This window comes from Thalassophryne amazonica, chromosome 8 (assembly GCF_902500255.1).
Source record: "Thalassophryne amazonica chromosome 8, fThaAma1.1, whole genome shotgun sequence".
Taxonomy (NCBI): Eukaryota; Metazoa; Chordata; class Actinopteri; order Batrachoidiformes; family Batrachoididae; genus Thalassophryne; species Thalassophryne amazonica.
Genome location: NC_047110.1, coordinates 5,374,463 through 5,392,002, shown reverse-complemented (window position 1 = coordinate 5,392,002; position 17,540 = coordinate 5,374,463).

Sequence of the window (17,540 nt, the reverse complement as noted above, 5' to 3'; positions counted from 1 at the left end):
ATGTTTCATAAGATCTATGGCGTGAGACCCCCTCACGACTTTCCCCTTGTAAATAAATTCCCCCGACGGACTCCAGCGCGTATCACCCTTCGATAATTTCCTCATAATATATTCAGTGTTTCTACGCTCTCTGGAGGGGATATTCTTCAGGACCTCTGTGACAGTCTCATCCTCCTCCTCCTCCTCCTCCTCCACCCCCTCCTCCTCAGGTTGCTTAGCGACGCGAGTCTCTTGCGGGGGTGAAACGCGTGATTCGAGTTCCCCCTGCTTGATCAGGGTTAAATAGCGCTGCAGCAGAGCCTCATACTTTTTAATTTTTTCATAAGGAGAGTGAGTACGTTCTTCCAGTATACCTCGCATTCGCGAGTCTAAATCATTTTCCGCCGTTTGTCTGATGTTATTTCCGCTCGGCGGAACGGAATGACTGAGTTGAAGCATCTGCTGTGGAGTGAGTAAAAACATCTTTTGCGCCACTTTGAACGCCATTATCCTCTGGGTACTATTAGACTCGTTATAACGGGCAGGGCCGCGGCGAGCAGAGGCAGGAGAAAGCCGCCTGTCTGAATCAGCGCTCCCCGCTTCTTTTTATAACTGGTTTTTCTGTCGGCCAGAAGACGTAAAACTCTTTTTCGTTTTTTCAAGGCCCGGAATTGAGAGTCGCTCAAGGCGATATTCCCCTTTAATATATTCAAAGCGATCTCGGATAAAGTTTTCAGAAGCTCCGGCCTGCAGGTCTTCAGGCTGTGGTGACGCTCCCTCGCCCCGGCTCTGATTAGCGCTTTAAGAGCGGGGGCGTTCCTTTTTAAAAGAGAGCTCATATCCGTTTATCTTTCTGTAAATAAACCGTGGGCCACTCGTGCGGGAGTAATCCCGATCTCAGTCTGAACTGATCTGGACACTCCTGCGTGCAATCCAGTAATAAATACCCGTAAGGTACGCTCGTAGCATCATCAAGTGCCTCCAAAAAAAATTTTTTCTGCCGGGAAACATTTGCTGAGCCAGAATGTTCATCTGTAACTTGTCTCTGGGATTTTTAAACAGCACCATATAATTACAATTCAAACTGATGGTTCGACTGTATTTCCCTTTATGAAACACGTTCTGTGTGATCATGATGACGCTCATATTCCGGTGATGTCTGTACTGGGTGAAAATTCTTACAACTTCAGGATGATCCGTTGCTTGAAAGATGAGATCGTCCAAAATAACCAGATGGCTCTGACCTTCAGGGAAAAGGCTGTCGTCCAGAAATGAGTCAGGGAGTCCTCTTACAAATTTAATATTTTTATTCTTCAGTTCAGAATACAGAGGTTGTTCAGACGTATACAGCCATACAATGTTGTCAGGCACATATCTCATAGCGTGGCTACAATTTTCCAGCAATGTTTTCACAAACACAGTCTTTCCCGAACCACTCGGTCCAACGATGAGACAGGAGAATGGGAGCTGAAGTCTGGGGTCAATCTCCACCGTATTTCCAGAGTGAGACATGTTTCAAAATCCGAACGGTTCGGTTTCCCCGTCCTTTAAAAGACGCCGCTTGTCATACACCACCCTGAAGGATTTTTGAAATGACACGTTTGTCAAACTGAAACTGCTTTTATGACGTTTAATTCCCTGCTGCGGCGTTATGATAGATGCAGCGAGGGCGGGATCTTTTATATAACCCTCGACCAGATCTTTGACGCTGTCAAAGTTTATTTTCTGACAGCTTTCGTGGGTTTGAGTGATCCCCTTCACACGCATGACCGTTTTACCTCGTGCGGTTTTATATGCGTAACTTTTAGGTCCCGCCGCTGCAAACTCTGTGATGACGTCGCCGTTCAACTCGTCGGTGAGCTGCCCCAGATAATTACCGGTAGGCAGCGGGGTTTCACCCCGCCTACAAACGTAAATCAGGCTATCGGTATCATAATACAGAATCCTGTCAGGATTTGCCACAGCCTCCATAAAACCGTACAAGGTCAAATGCGCGTACGCCGTTGTAAACGCCGCAATGAAAATATTGACGGTTTTACCCGGTCGGCTGACGTGCCGCGGGCCGTACCTCCATTGAACCATAGCCGCCTGACTGCTGAGGAATGTTAGATATGTGACCTCGTACTCTTCAGAAAACAGATACCTGAACAGATCGTTAGCATTTTTAACGAGCGCGGTCTGCGTCAGATTTGCCCTCTGGGCGAATTTCCCCCAGAAGGAGTTGAGGCAGATCTTAGCCATCTGTCGTTTTGCCGGATTGTGACTGATTTTTTCTGGGTCTAAACGAATCTTCTGATTCAGCCAGTAGTCCGTGATGTATTTTTCTCTGCTCTCGGAGTCTTTATCAAATTCGGGAGGGAAACCAGAGGCTTCCTGCTTGTGTTTTAAGAAGGTGTTTATGTACCCCTCAAAGATTTTATCACTTTTTTCCTCAAAATGCCAGACTTCAAAAATCTTAGCTACAGCATAGCCTGTATCCAGAGCTTTGTGGAATTCCGGGGTCGTCCAAGTCCCAGACAGAGCTCTCTGCTGCTGACTGTGTGTGCACGCTGCAGCTTGATTATTTTCATCAGCGCAGGTGCGACACAGAGTAAACACCAGTTTACCGTGAGGAGTTCTGTGTGGGAGGACGGGGAATTTTAGCCCCTGGGGCGGGTACACGATGGCTTTGATGAGCCCGAAATAAGTCCTGGGGTCTCGGAAATTTCTCTCGATAATTTCCGGATGCCCCGTGGGATATGTGAAATTTACGTTAACGTAAGGATACAGCGAGGTCACGTCGACGTAATAGACCGTCTCATCTTGCTCAGCCGTGTACCTCAGACGGGCCGCGCAAGTCCGACCGCCGTATAAAGCGTCGCGAGGTTCGAGGGGCGGCGGTAACCCCCTGCGGGCGAGGAAACACCGAACGCTCTCATCCCTCAGCCTCATTTCAAGCCATTGATGCTCCCAAATTACGTTGAGGGTGACGCCCGGCATAGCCCGCAGAAAGGCTATTTTTTTCTGACACGCTGCGTGGAGCTCTCCAAATGAGGTGTTTGTGAGAGGGTTTATTTCATGCTGTGTAAAACACCTTGCACACCCGTGGTAAAAACATCCGAGAAACTCCCACACTTTTATCCGGCCGTCAATCTGAGCATACCCATCAACATAATAACCTCCTATTTTTTTCTCGCCCCTGTTTAGAGCATGATCGATGATAATGTTTTGCGTCTCAGCAACCCATTCTAACCATTGCACGGCCACGTCCGAATATTTTTTATGCCTCGTTCTATAATTGTCGGCGGAGGGGATCGCCAGCGTTTTTGGAGCAAGAAAGTTAGTTTGGAAGACTTTCATACACGCCGAGGCGATTGTAACGCAGGTAAAAGGATCCACGAGTGTTTCAGCGATGAATTCAGACATAAATTTGGAGCAGGCTGCAGCCAAGATTTTTGTATCGTTATCACAATACATAACGGCCTCGGCTTTAAAATCGAAAATTGCGTTTTTTTTCCGCACGTACCACGCGTTAAATTCCTCTCTTTCTCCCTCTGACATATTTGCGACCCCGTAAGCCGCTGAGTCAGGGTACGGACCGACATAGTTCAGATTTTTTTCTGAACTGAACAGGTGCGGAAAGTAACCTTTGCGGATGATTTCGTCTTTCAGCCGGATCCCCAGGGCTTTAGGCATCTGAGATAAGCGCATTGTAAGGAAAGATAACGAATCTATATATTTCTGTTTAAAGGCGGCGTCTGTCATGAGTAATAGTTTACTCCCGGTCATAATCACAGCGGGGGTTACGCCCTGCTGGACTAAATACTTTAGAAGCAAATAGCCGTCAAAACCTTTTGAGTTGTGAGCGATGAACACGTATTCTTTGAATTTTCTCGTTCTAAAATGTTTAAAGAAGCGGGCTACGCAGTCTGTCCCCCATGCGCTCCAAAAATCACCCGTCTTTGTTACAGCGCTGACGTAAAACGGTACGTGTTCCCCGTTATTATCGACATACGTTTCAAAATCATAAAAAACATATTTCTCTGAATGCGTCTCTTCAGCTTTGACCGGCGTCATATAGCAGAGGTGACCCTCGCTCGGCTCCTGGAGAGCCTCGCCGCATATATGACACCTCTTCTGCTTACACACGTGCGGAGCGCTGTTTTTAGAAAACGCTATGTAATACTCACGTTTACATCGAGGGCATTTTTTTCTGTTATCACACACATTAACGAACTTACCGGCGGAAGGACGATACTTCGGCTGTTTATGCAGGCTGTAACAGGTGGGAGACCGACACTCCTTGTTACATTCGCTGCAGAATACAGGGTTATTTTTCTCATAACACTGCGTGGATTCACAAATTTTACAATATGACGGACAATTATGGGAGGCGTGGTTATTGTACCCCTCAAAGCAAAACTTACATACATATTTCACTCCCAAAAATCTCTTTAAATCGATGATTCCGTAAAAATGATTATTAAACAGAAAAACGAAAAGAGTTTTCTGCTGCGCCGGTATTCCTGTCTGGAATTTTGTCAGCTTTCTCTCCCCTTCGGCTCTGAAAAACACCACAATTTTACAACCCAGAGCGTTTTCAAATTTTCCCACCTGCTCTAAAGATACCGGCGTAGCTTCCGTTAATCCGACGCTATTTTGTAACGCCAGCCCGCGCTGCTCCGCCTCGTGCGTACTCAGATGAGGATTCAATAACTGAACGAGGTTTATCGCGAAACATAAACTGTTGTCAGGATTATACACGATATTAAGGCATTTGGATTTTTTCCTCAGAACCTCGTGATGGAGGAGGTCATCTATTCTGCGCTTCCCCGCGCCGTTCTGGTTGCGGATGACTTGAACCACTAATTCCAGAGACTCGTCGGCTAAAACGTTGGAATTTGATTGTATCAATCGTTCTAACAGATTTTGGAAGCCCGTCACATCGCCAGCGTCGTTATATGAGCTGATCAAAGCGGCCTCGTTGTAGACTGAGTCCCCACGAATCTCCATTTGGATAAAGTCCCCGGCCCTGGCGTGTGTTAAAGCCTTTTCGACCGAGTTATGAAGAGCCCCAACGACGTTACGGTAAAATTCCGCGTAGTCGGGAATTTCGTCGGCGCGCTGGAAATTGAGAGGCAGCCTGATTTCGATATTGTTAAAAGCAGGTCTCCTGATGACGTTAGCAGCCCCACCGCCCGTCATGGGAGAGTGTCGGCTGGGTCCCGGTCGTGCATCATCCCCGTCTTCCATCAAAACAGAGATCGCCGCGTTTATCGGGGTTAAACGAGCTCTGTTTAAAATCTCTTCTCCACGCGCATTGCGCGGGGAGGGACTTCTTAAAGGTGAAAAAGCGCGAGCGTCGTTAGGCGTTTGATTTAATTCATCCACCGCGGATTGGACGTGAGGATTAACTTCACACGCGAGGAGGTTTACGGCGTTATTTAACGGAGTCAGACGTACCTGGTTCAACGCCGCGGGACCGGACTCGTCTGGAGGTGAGGTGTGCGGGGGGTCAGGGGGCTCTTCAGTATCAGACTGGACCGTCAAATTTATAGCGTTAATCGCAGAAATGATGTAGGGGTTAATTTCTTCCGATTCTCGTTCAGCCGCTAAATTGTTAAGAGCCTCATTTAACGGTGTTAAACGAACACGACTTAAAAGTCTCTCTCCGGACTCGATGTTATTTTGAGGCGGCGAATTTAACGCCTCGGGTAATGGACCATCTGCTCCAGGAGCGCTCCCCGCTGAGTCGATTATTGAAGCGTTTAAATCCAATACACGTCCGAAGTTATTTTCCCGATGTGAATTCTCTCCTTCCATCTTTTAAAATCTGTAGCAGGAAGAATCTACCTCAAGAAATTCAGTTAATATACCTCTTCAAAATGAATTCTCCCGTTCCATCGGAATAAGAGAAAAAATAAAAAAATAAAAACAGACTACACATTTTCAAGAAAGTTGCGTGACGAGGTTAATCCCAGCTCAGAATATCTTCGAGCCTTGCGTGTCGGTGGAAAATAGACGGTCTCCCTCCACCGCGTGCTGAAAAAAGAGAAAATCGTTAGTTATTAAATATTTAAAATAAATAAATACATAAACTCCGACTCCTTACCGTGTACATCCGCGGATCGTTTTACGGGTCTCTCCCACTGACCCGCTTCTCCATGGGCTGTGACAGAAAAAATCGGGTTATTCCAGAGTTTTAATCGTGATTTAATCTCGATCGCTGTACTTACATCTGCGTGGTGAAGTCGGGGCTTCCAGCCTTCGAACTTCTTCAGGGGGCTCTGACTTGATTTCTAGAATTAACATAAATAAATGAATACAAAGCATCACCCTCGCAAGCGGATATTCTGTACTATTTCAAATATATTACCGAGGACGGGTCCGAACGCGCTCTGGACCGTCTGCGTGGTTTTGTCTAAAAAAAAAAAAAAAAAAAAAAAAAAAAAAAAAAGACAGTTTCAGACGGCGTGCATCATTTAAAAACACTCATTTCTATCAAAACAGATTACTTAAATCACTTACCCTGAAAGCTGATGCGGTTTTCGCACTCTGCTCGAAGACAAGAAAACTTAATTAAACAACATGGTTTTCCAGGATTTTTTCCGCAAATTTATTCTATTTTATACCCATAGCTGGGGGTCCAGGCATCTTCACTCTTCACCGGTTGTAGTGGAAATGCTCGCTGACTCGTTCCCAGGGACGTAAGTGATAAGGAGCATTGTTTATTGTTCGGGCTCCGGGCAGCATCTCCGCTCAGCGGGTGTCCCGCGCCCCATGATCGATCGGCTAATATCTTAAAAGAAAACATCATCTGGCGTGAGTGATAAGGAGCATTGTTTATTGTTCTTCGGGTTCATCACCTCGGGGCAGCATCTCCGCTCAGCGGGTGTCCCGCCACACACACACACACACACACACACACACACACACACACACACACACACACACACACACACACACACACACACACACACACACACACGCACTCACACAGACACAGCGTCTGCAACAGGTTTTACAGCCGTGGGGTCATGTTTCCGCGAGCGGCTCTATGCGTGGGTATTTGACCGTCTTGCTGCAAAGACTTACAGCCGAGAGAGACGGCTATTTGTTCCCCTTCTTTAATTTACGAATTAAAAAACAGAAAAGGAAACGTAATAATTTAAGAATTAAAGATATTAAAGGGGCATTAAATAATAGACAGTGATTTATGTTTAATTATTTCAGAATTAGTTAATTCTTTAATACATTAAAAAGATCTAGGTATTTTTAATCATTCTTTAATTCATGAAATAAAATGACATTAAAATATTAGACCCTGGGTGGGAGGGGAGGTATGGCTTGGAGGCGGTGCTTGGCCGGGGTTAGGGGAGGAGCTTGGGGGTGGGGCTAGGGGAGGAGCCAGGGGCGGAACTAGGGGAGGAGCCGGGGGCGGGGGCTTAGGGGCGGGACATACTGACGTCATCGACTCTGATTGGATGTGACGTCATAAGGGGCGGGGGCTCGGAGGCGGGACTAGGGGCGTGGCTTAGGGGCGGGGCATAATGACATCATCGAGTATGATTGGCTGTGATGTCATAAGGGGCGGGGCTTGGAGGCGGGACTAGGGGAGGGGCTTAGGGGCGGGACATAGTGACGTCATCAATTCTGATTGGCTATGACGTCATAGAGGGGGCGGGGCTTAGTGACGTGGCCGATTTTGATTGGCAGCTGTCACTTTTTTGACGAAAGGTGGGTCAGTTTTCTCTCTGTTGTGACATTCACAACAGTAAAGTGTTCTAATTTAACTCCCTCTATTGTCCGTTCATTTACGCCCCCTGTTGTGGGTCCGTGTCACTACACTTTCCCAACAGGATATCTCGGCCAGCGTCATGGACTCCGAGGGGCGTCACCCAGCTGTTGTACGCGTCAGATGCTAGTAAAGTAAAGTAGCTTATGTAATTAATCTGCTTCGAGGAGAGGCACGCGCTTGGGCTGCGGCGCTTTGGGAGCAAAATTCACGGCTCCTTCACACGTACACTGGGTTTGTGAGGGAGTTCAAGACTGTGTTTGATCACCCTAACAGGGGAGAGACCGCTTCAACTGTGCTGCTGTCAATGAGACAGGGACGCCGGAGCGCAGCCGCTTATGCAGTCGACTTCCGCATCGCTGCTGCGAGGTCCGGCTGGAATAATGCTGCGCTCTGCGTCGCCTTCGTAAACGGACTGTCGTCGGTCCTGAAGGAGCACCTGGTGGCCAAGGATGAACCGCGGGAATTAGATGGGCTTATTGATCTTGTTATACGGTTAGACAATCGGTTGGAAGAACGCCGTCGGGAACGAGACGAAGGGCGTGGCCAGGCACACGCCGTCCCTCTTCCTTCTGGGTCCGAAAAAGGTCCGCCCTTCCCACGCTCCCTGGCCTCTTCGCCCCGTGTGGCGACAGCTCCCCCTGCTGATGAAGCTATGGACACGAGCAGGGCCACATTCAGACCACCGAATAGACAGAGGAGGCTTCCCCGCGGGGCGTGTGTTGTTTGCGGCTCAATTGAGCACCAATTGAGAGATTGCCCCGAACGGTTAAACACCAACGCCCGCCCCTAGAAACTGGGCTTAGGGTGGGCCAAGAAATTCACGTGGGACACACACACATTTCCACACGGCTCCCAGTTACAATCCTTAGCGGGGATTTAACCCTTCAGGCCCCAGCACTGGTAGACACAGGGTCAGAAGGGAATCTGCCAGACAGCAGATGGGCCAGGGAGGTAGGGCTCCCTCTGGTGGCGCTTCCTTCACCATTGCAGGTGCGAGCACTAGATGGCACCCTACTCCCTTTAATCACACACAGGACGCTACCAGTAACTCTGGTGGTGTCAGGGAATCATCAGGAGGAGATAGAGTTTTTTGTGACCCCCTCTACCTCCCATGTGATTCTGGGGTTCCCCTGGATGCTAAAACACAATCCCCGGATTGATTGGTCGTCCGGGGTGGTGGTACAGTGGAGCGAGACCTGCCATCGGGTGTGTTTGGGATCCTCGGTCCCTCTCGGTTCCCAGGCTAAGGAGCAGGTCAAAGTTCCCCCCAATCTGTCGGCGGTGCCGGTTGAGTACCACGATCTTGCTGACGTTATTAGCAAGGATCGGGCACTCACCCTTCCCCCGCACCGTCCATACGATTGTGCCATCGATTTGATGCCAGGCGTGGAGTTCCCGTCCAGCAGGCTGTACAACATCTCCCGACCTGAGCGCGAATCGATGGAGACCTACATCCGGGACTCCTTAGCTGCCGGGCTGATCCGTAACTCCACCTCCCCGATGGGAGCAGGTTTCTTTTTTGTGGGCAAGAAAGATGGCGGTCTTCGTCCATGCATTGATTACCAGGGGCTGAACGAGATCACGGTTCGCAACCGATACCCGTTGCCTTTGTTGGATTCGGTGTTCACCCCCCTGCATGGAGCCAAAATATTCATAAAGCTGGATCTTAGGAACGCATATCACCTAGTTCGGGTCCGGAAGGGAGACGAATGGAAGACGGCATTCAACACCCCATTAGGTCATTTTGAGTACCTGGTCATGCCGTTCGGCCTCACTAACGCCCCCGCGACGTTCCAAGCTTTGGTAAATGACATCTTGCGGGACTTCCTGCACTGATTCGTCTTCGTATATCTGGACGATATACTCATTTTTTCTCCGGACCCTGAGACTCATGTACGGCATGTACGTCAGGTCCTGCAGCGGTTGTTAGAGAACCGGCTGTTTGTGAAGGGCGAGAAGTGTGAGTTTCACCGCACCTCTTTGTCCTTCCTGGGGTTTATCATCTCCTCCAACTCCGTCGCCCCGGATCCGGCCAAGGTCGCAGCGGTGAGAGACTGGCCCCAACCTACGAGCCGTAGGAAGCTGCAACAGTTCCTCGGCTTCGCAAATTTTTACAGGAGGTTCATTAAGGGGTATAGTCAGGTAGTTAGCCCCCTGACAGCCCTGACCTCACCAAAAAGTCCCTTCACCTGGTCGGATCGGTGCGATGCCGCGTTCAGGGAGTTGAAACAGCGCTTCTCGACTGCACCCGTCTTGGTGCAGCCCGATCCCAGTCGCCAGTTTGTGGTTGAAGTGGACGCCTCTGACTCAGGGATAGGAGCCGTGCTATCCCAGAGCGGAGAGACCGATAAGGTTCTTCACCCGTGTGCCTATTTCTCCCACAGGTTGACCCCAGCAGAGCGGAACTATGACGTGGGCAATCGAGAGCTCCTTGCGGTGAACAAGGCTCTTGAGGAGTGGAGACACCTGCTGGAGGGGGCGTCAGTGCCTTTCACTGTTTTTACTGACCACCGGAACCTGGAGTATATCAGGACCGCCAAACGACTGAACCCCAGGCAAGCCCGCTGGTCACTGTTCTTCGGCCGTTTTGACTTCCGGATCACTTACCACCCCGGGACCAAAAACCAGAGGTCGGATGCCCTGTCCCGGGTGCATGAACATGAAGTCAAGACCGAGCTGTCGGATCCACCGGAACCCATCATACCGGGGTCCACTATCGTGGCTACCCTTACCTGGGACGTGGAGAAGACCGTCCGGGAGGCCCTGGCACGGAGCCCGGATCCCGGAACAGGGCCGAAAAATAGACTATACGTCCCACCAGAAGCCAGGGCTGCCGTCCTGGACTTCTGTCACGGGTCCAAGCTCTCCTGCCACCCAGGGGTGCGTAGGACCATGGCAGTGGTCCGGCAGCGCTTCTGGTGGGCGTCTCTGGAGGCTGACGTCCGGGCTTATATCCAGGCCTGCACCACCTGCGCCAGGGGCAAGGCGGACCACCAGAAGGCACAGGGACTCCTTCAGCCGCTTCCTGTGCCTCATCGCCCCTGGTCCCACATCGGTCTGGATTTCGTCACGGGCCTCCCGCCGTCCCAGGGGCACACCACCATCCTCACAATAATGGACCGGTTCTCCAAGGCGGCCCACTTCGTGGCCCTCCCGAAGCTCCCATCGGCCCAGAAGACAGCAGATCTCCTGGTCCACCATGTCGTCCGTCTGCATGGGATACCAACAGACATTGTCTCGGATCGCGGTCCCCAGTTCTCCTCGCAGGTGTGGAGAAGTTTCTGCCGGGAACTGGGGGCCACCATGAGCCTCTCATCTGGGTATCACCCTCAGACTAACGGACAGGCTGAACGGGCCAATCAAGAGCTGGAGCAGGCCCTGCGATGTACGACATCCGCACACCCGACGGCTTGGAGTGAACACCTGGCCTGGATCGAGTACACGCATAACAGCTAAGTGTCCTCTGCCACCGGCCTCTCCCCGTTTGAGGTGTGTCTGGGGTACCAACCCCCTTTGTTTCCTGTGGTGGAGTGAGAGGTCGGTGTGCCCTCGGTCCAGGCCCACCTGCGGAGATGCCGTCGGGTGTGGCGCACCGCCCGTTCGGCCTTGTTGAGGGCCCGGACGAGGGCAAAGGCCCATGCAGACCGTCGATGGTCCCCGGCCCCCGCATATCAGCCCGGGCAGGAGGTATGGCTATCTACGAGGGACATACCGCTCCAGGTGGCTTCCCCGAAATTAAAGGGCCGCTATATATGATACGATACACTTTATTGTCCCCTCAGGGAAATTTGTCTTGGACTCATGCTAGGTGCCTTACAAGAAAAGAGAAAACAAACAATATAGATAAAAACACAACCACATCCATAACAAATTAACATGACAGGAGTCAGGAGAAACACCATAAATATTGCATAATTCCAATTTTAAACATTATTGTTTAACAATTTAATAGACATGGGGACGAATGAATTTTTAAATCTATTCAGTCTACTCCGAGGAACTCTGTACCTTCTCCCAGAAGGAAGGAGAGTGTACTCTGCATGAAGAACATGAACTGAATCCATAGGGCCATTCCGAATCCTCAAGGTCCTCCAACTCCCGGCCTCACTGCGGATCCATCCAGTCTTTCATGTCTCCCGGTTGAAACCACATCACACCTCACCCCTCTGTGCACCCGGTCCGGCGCCGCCTCCTGCCCGTATCATCGACGGGGAGCCAGCTTGGACAGTACGCCGGCTCTTGGATGTCCGTCGAATGGGCCGGGGCTTCCAATATTTGGTGGACTGGGAGGGGTATGGACCCGAAGAACGCTCCTGGGTGAAGAGGAGCTTCATCCTGGACCCGGCCCTCCTGGTCGATTTTTACCGACGCCACCCGGACAAGCCTGGTCGGGCGCCAGGAGGCGCCCGTTGAGGGGGGGTCCTGTTGTGTGGGCCGCCAGAAGAGGAGGTACTGCTGGCCCACCACCAGAGGGCGCCCTGCCTGAAGTGCGGGCTTCAGGCACGAGAGGGCGCTGCCGCCTTACAGGAACAGCCGAGGTGACAGCTGTCACTCATCAACTATGACAGCTGTCACCGATCATCTGCATCTCACCCAGAATAAAAGCAGGATGACACCTCCACCACGTCGCCGAGATATCGACTTCTTTGAGAGGTAACTTTCTCTGCCTGTATTGATTGATTCCAAGAGCTATTGTGTTGCAGCTGTCTAACCAGAGGACCGGCGTGGGTCGCGACTGTTTCGTCATACTTCCCATCAGATAAGTGGTTAAACAGATGCTGCACGAGTGTGTGTTAGAGGTGGAGGTGGAATTCCCACCGTTATTGTTACGGGTGTATACACACCCACACTTGACTGTCTTTGTTCTCCGCCAGCAGTACCAGATCCGACACGCTGAGACGGTGGCCACCTGGGGACTTCGGGACTTGGCGGCTCCAGTATCCTTCAGGTTCGGTGGCGGTGGAAATCGTGTGGTTCCGGTTCATCTCCAGACGGGCGTCTCCTATTGTCGAGCCTGCCCACACGACACCTTCATTCATTGACTTGTATCTATTCTATAATCTGCTGTGTGTGGTTGTGACATTCACAACAGTAAAGTGTTCTAATTTAACTCCCTCTATTGTCCGTTCATTTACGCCCCCTGTTGTGGGTCCGTGTCACTACACTTTCCCAACAATTACGTCATAAACTTGCTCCGGAGGGAGGCTCTCAAGTGGGCTACTGCCCTCTGGAGTACAAGTTCACCTCTGCTTCACTCATTTTCTTGCTTTTCCACAGAGTTTCGGTTAGTTTTCGATCACCCTCAATGCAGCCATTCCTTATCCCAGCAGTTGTTGTCCCTGAGGCAGGAACAGCGGAGCCCTGCAGAGTATGCAGTCGACTTCCGTGTTCTCGCTGCGGAGGCCAGCTGGGACTCCGTGGTGCTGCAAAGTGTTTTTGTTAATGGGTTGTCGGAGGCTTTAAAGGATGAATTGGTGGTTCGTGATGAACCGAAATCGCTGGATGACTTAATTACTTTAGCTATCTGTATCGACAACCGGTTGAGGGAGCGTCGGTGAGAGAGAGGTCGGAAGGCTGACCGTAGTACTGCCGCTCGGATCCCTCCGCGCTCTGGGCCGGGCCCTTCTTTCCCGAGCTCCACTGCTGTGTCCATCCCCAGACCTCCAGCTCCCCCTGCTGACGAGCCCATGCAATTAGGCAGGGCCAAATTATCACCACAGGAGTGCCAGCAGAGACTGGATGCTGGGGAATGTTTATATTATGCTGCAACAGGTCACATCCGTAGTTCTTGTCCCGTGCGGCCAAAAACCAACGCTCATCCTTAGACCCCATGTTAAGGATGAGCCAGATCACATTCACGGGGGTTCAATCCAGAAGCACCCAAATCCCGGGCACTCTTGTTTAATGACCATTCATTATCTATTCCTGCACTAATTGACACAGGGGCTGAAGGGAATTTTTTGGACCGCAAGGTTGTAGTCAATTCTTGCATCCCGGTGGAGGCACTTGACACGCCCCTCTCAGTTTATGCTTTAGATGGCACTCGGAAAGGAACTGTGATGTTGGTAACCGGGAACTTCTCGCTTTCAAAGAGGCGCTGGCAGAATGGAGACACTGGCTGGAGGGGGTCGCAGCTCCATTCACTGTCTGGACAGATCACAAGAATCTCGAATACATCAAAACGCCTCAATTCACATCAGTCCAGGTGGTCTCTGTTCTTTGGACGATTCAATTTCAACCTGACCTACCGACCCGGAACCAAGAACAGGAAACTGGATGCCTTATCCCGCCAGTTTGACATCTCAGATACCCCCTCCACATCGGACCCTATTCTGCCCTGTTCCATGGTTGTGGGGGCCCTTACCTGGGATGTGGAGAGAGTCGTCCGGGAGGCTTTGGACAGACACCCGGACCCTGGAGGAGGTCCTCCCGGGCGGCTTTTTGTTCCACCAGAAGCCCGTTCTGAAGTCCTCACCTTTTGTCACGCCTCCAAGTTCGCCTACCATCCTGGGGTTACTCGGACTTTGGAGCTGGTACGTCGTCGCTTCTGGTGGCCCTCCGTCCGGTTAAGTAGATGAGATTTTTAAATTTAGTTTGTTTTGTACATCCAAAAGGTGTCCACATAGAGGCAAATTAACATTTTTTTCCTGCTGTTAACAGTAAAGGTATGAGGAAGCTACAATGTTAGGTTTACTTGATCTCTCAATATAAAAGTATCAAAGACGACATTTCTGGTTGCGTAAAAAGGCTTGATGAAGTGGATGAAACTTTATTGACAATGGAGGAGCGAGTGGCAAAGTTGGAGACGGTGTGTGAGGGGCTGCGTAAAGTCAATGTGGAACTTAAAGATAAAGCAGAGTGGCTGGAAATTCACAGTCGAAAACAGAATGTGCGCGTATTTGGTTTAACAACGGACATTGAAAAGGGTAATCCGACCTACTACGTGTCCAAGTTGTTTAAAGAATTGTTTGAAGAGAAGTTATAGTCGGAGCCAGAGGTAGAAATGGCGCACCGGGTCGGCCCAGCGGGGAAAGTCAAGGAGCGAGCAATGATTGTGCGCCTTTAGAAAAGATCGACGAGAGAGGAGATTCTGAAAATCGTGAAAAAAGAGGGGGTGCTACACATTTGAGGAATGAAACTGAGGATTTTCCCAGACCTGACTGCAGAGATGCGAAAGAAACGAGCCAGTTTTTGGGAGATCAGGACAAAACTGCGGGACGCTGGAGTGAGGCACGGGATGCTTCATCCAGCCACGTTGATAATAACATTCAGAGGTGAGACAAAAAAGTTTACCGAGCACAGTGCGGCGGACACGTATGTAAAAACTGTCATTGAGCCAGGGATAAATAACACTGGATAAACTCAAGACAAGTTCCAGAGACAAGTGGGGACAAGGACACATGTCGGGACATACGGGACTAATGGGTCTAGATCTATTGGGACTGAGCGCAGGAGGCACTTAATTTTTGATCCTTGATATGGAAATATAAGTTAAGGACTAATGGAAGTAATCAACCTTAGTTATAAAAGCCTATATGTTTTTTTTCTTATTATTTATATATTCAGAGCAGGCGTAGCTCAGTTGATATTTGTTTTCATTACTTGGTGAATTTATGTGTGTGTGGTTGAATGGATGTGTGATTATCAGTGTTTATTTCTTATGAAAGCTCTATGTAACATTAAAAGTAAAATTATAGCAAGAATATTGGATGAATTTTATGTCAGACAAAAAAGGATTTAAAATAGCTCATTTGAATGTGTGCAGTTTAAGGAATAAAGTGAATGAAGTTTTTAATTTAATACAGGAGTATAATTTACATGTATTTGCATTGTCAGAAACCCATCTGGACTCAACTATTAACAGCTCCTCTTTAAGTATATATGGATATAATTTTTATAGATTAGATCGAAATTTAAATGGTGGAGGAGTAGCTTATGTTCAAAGCCACATTCCAGTTAAAATGTGCTGTTACAGACCACCAAATGCTTCAGTAATGTATCTTGACCAACTATGTGAAATGTTAAATGGTGTATGTGCGCTGGGTGTGAAATGTTTAGTTATTCCTCGGCCTCCTTTAGCAGTAACGGTACTTGTAATAAGTGTAGCTTATTCGTAGCTTTGGAGGCCAGGCTGGGCGAATTGGAGACTTGGCTCCGCACCTTGGAAAATCCTACAGCTAGCCAGGCCCCTGTAGTTGGTGCGGACCAAGGTAGCTTAGCCGCCGTTAGCTGTCCCCCAGCAGATCCCGAGCAGTCGGGAAAGCAGGCTGGCTGGGTGACAGTGAGGAAGAAGCATAGTTATAAAGATTTAACCGTTTTTCCCCACTCTGCGACACACCCGCTGAGGATCAAACTCTGGTTATTGGCGACTCTGTTTTGAGAAATGTGAAGTTAGCGACACCAGCAACCATAGTCAAATGTCTTCCTGGGGCCAGAGCAGGCGACATTGAAGGAAATTTGAAACTGCTGGCTAAGGCTAAGCATAAATTTGGTAAGATTGTAATTCACGTCGCCAGTAATGACACCCGGTTACGCCAATCGGAGGTCACTAAAATTAATATTGAATCTGTGTGTAACTTTGCAAAAACAATGTCGGACTCTGTAGTTTTCTCTGGGGCCCTTCCCAGTCGGACCGGGAGTGACATGTTTAGCTGCATGTTCTCCTTGAATTGCTGGCTGTCTGAGTGGTGTCCAAAAAATGAGGTGGGCTTCATAGATAATTGGCAAAGTTTCTAGGGAAAACCTGGTCTTGTTAGGAGAGACGGCATCCATCCCACTTTGGATGGAGCAGCTCTCATCTCTCGAAATCTGGCCAATTTTATTAAACCCTTCAAACCGTGACTATCCAGGGTTGGGACCAGGAAGCAGAGTTGTAGGCTTACACACCTCTCTGCAGCTTCTCTCCCCCTGCCATCCCCCCAATACCCCATCCCCATAGAGACGGTGCCTGCTCCCAGACCACCAATAACCAGTAAAAATCTATTTAAGCATAAAAACTCAAAAAGAAAAAATAATATAGCACCTTCTACTGCACCACAGACTAAAACAGTTAAATGTGGTCTATTAAACATTAGGTCTCTCTCTTCTAAATCCCTGTTAGTAAATGATATAATAATTGATCAACATATTGATTTATTCTGCCTTACAGAAACCTGGTTACAGCAGGATGATTACGTTAGTTTAAATGAGTCAACACCCCCGAGTCACACTAACTGCCAGAATGCTCGAAGTACAGGAGGATTAGCAGCAATCTTCCACTCCAGCTTATTAATTAATCAAAGACCCAGACAGAGCTTTAATTCATTTGAACGTTTGACTCTTAGTCTTGTCCATACAAATTGGAAGTCTCAAAAACCAGTTTTATTTATTATTATCTATCATCAACCTGGTTGTTACTGTGAGTTTGTGTGTGAATTTTCAGACCATTTGTCTGACTTAGTGCTTAGCTCAGATAAGATAATTATAGTGGGTGATTTTAACATCCACATAGATGCTGAGAATGACAGCCTCAACACTGCATTTAATCTATTATTAGATTCAAAAGGCTTTGCTCAAAATGTAAATGAGTCCACCCACCATTTTAACTGCACTTTAGATCTTGTTCTGACATAAATTGAAGACTTAACAATATTCCCTGAAAACCCCCTGTTGTCTGATCATTTCTTAATAACATTTACTTTAATGGACTACCCAGCAGTGGGGAATAAGTTTCATTACAGTAGAAGTCTTTCTGAAAGTGCTGTAACTAGGTTTAAGGATATGATTCCTTCTTTGTTATGTTGTT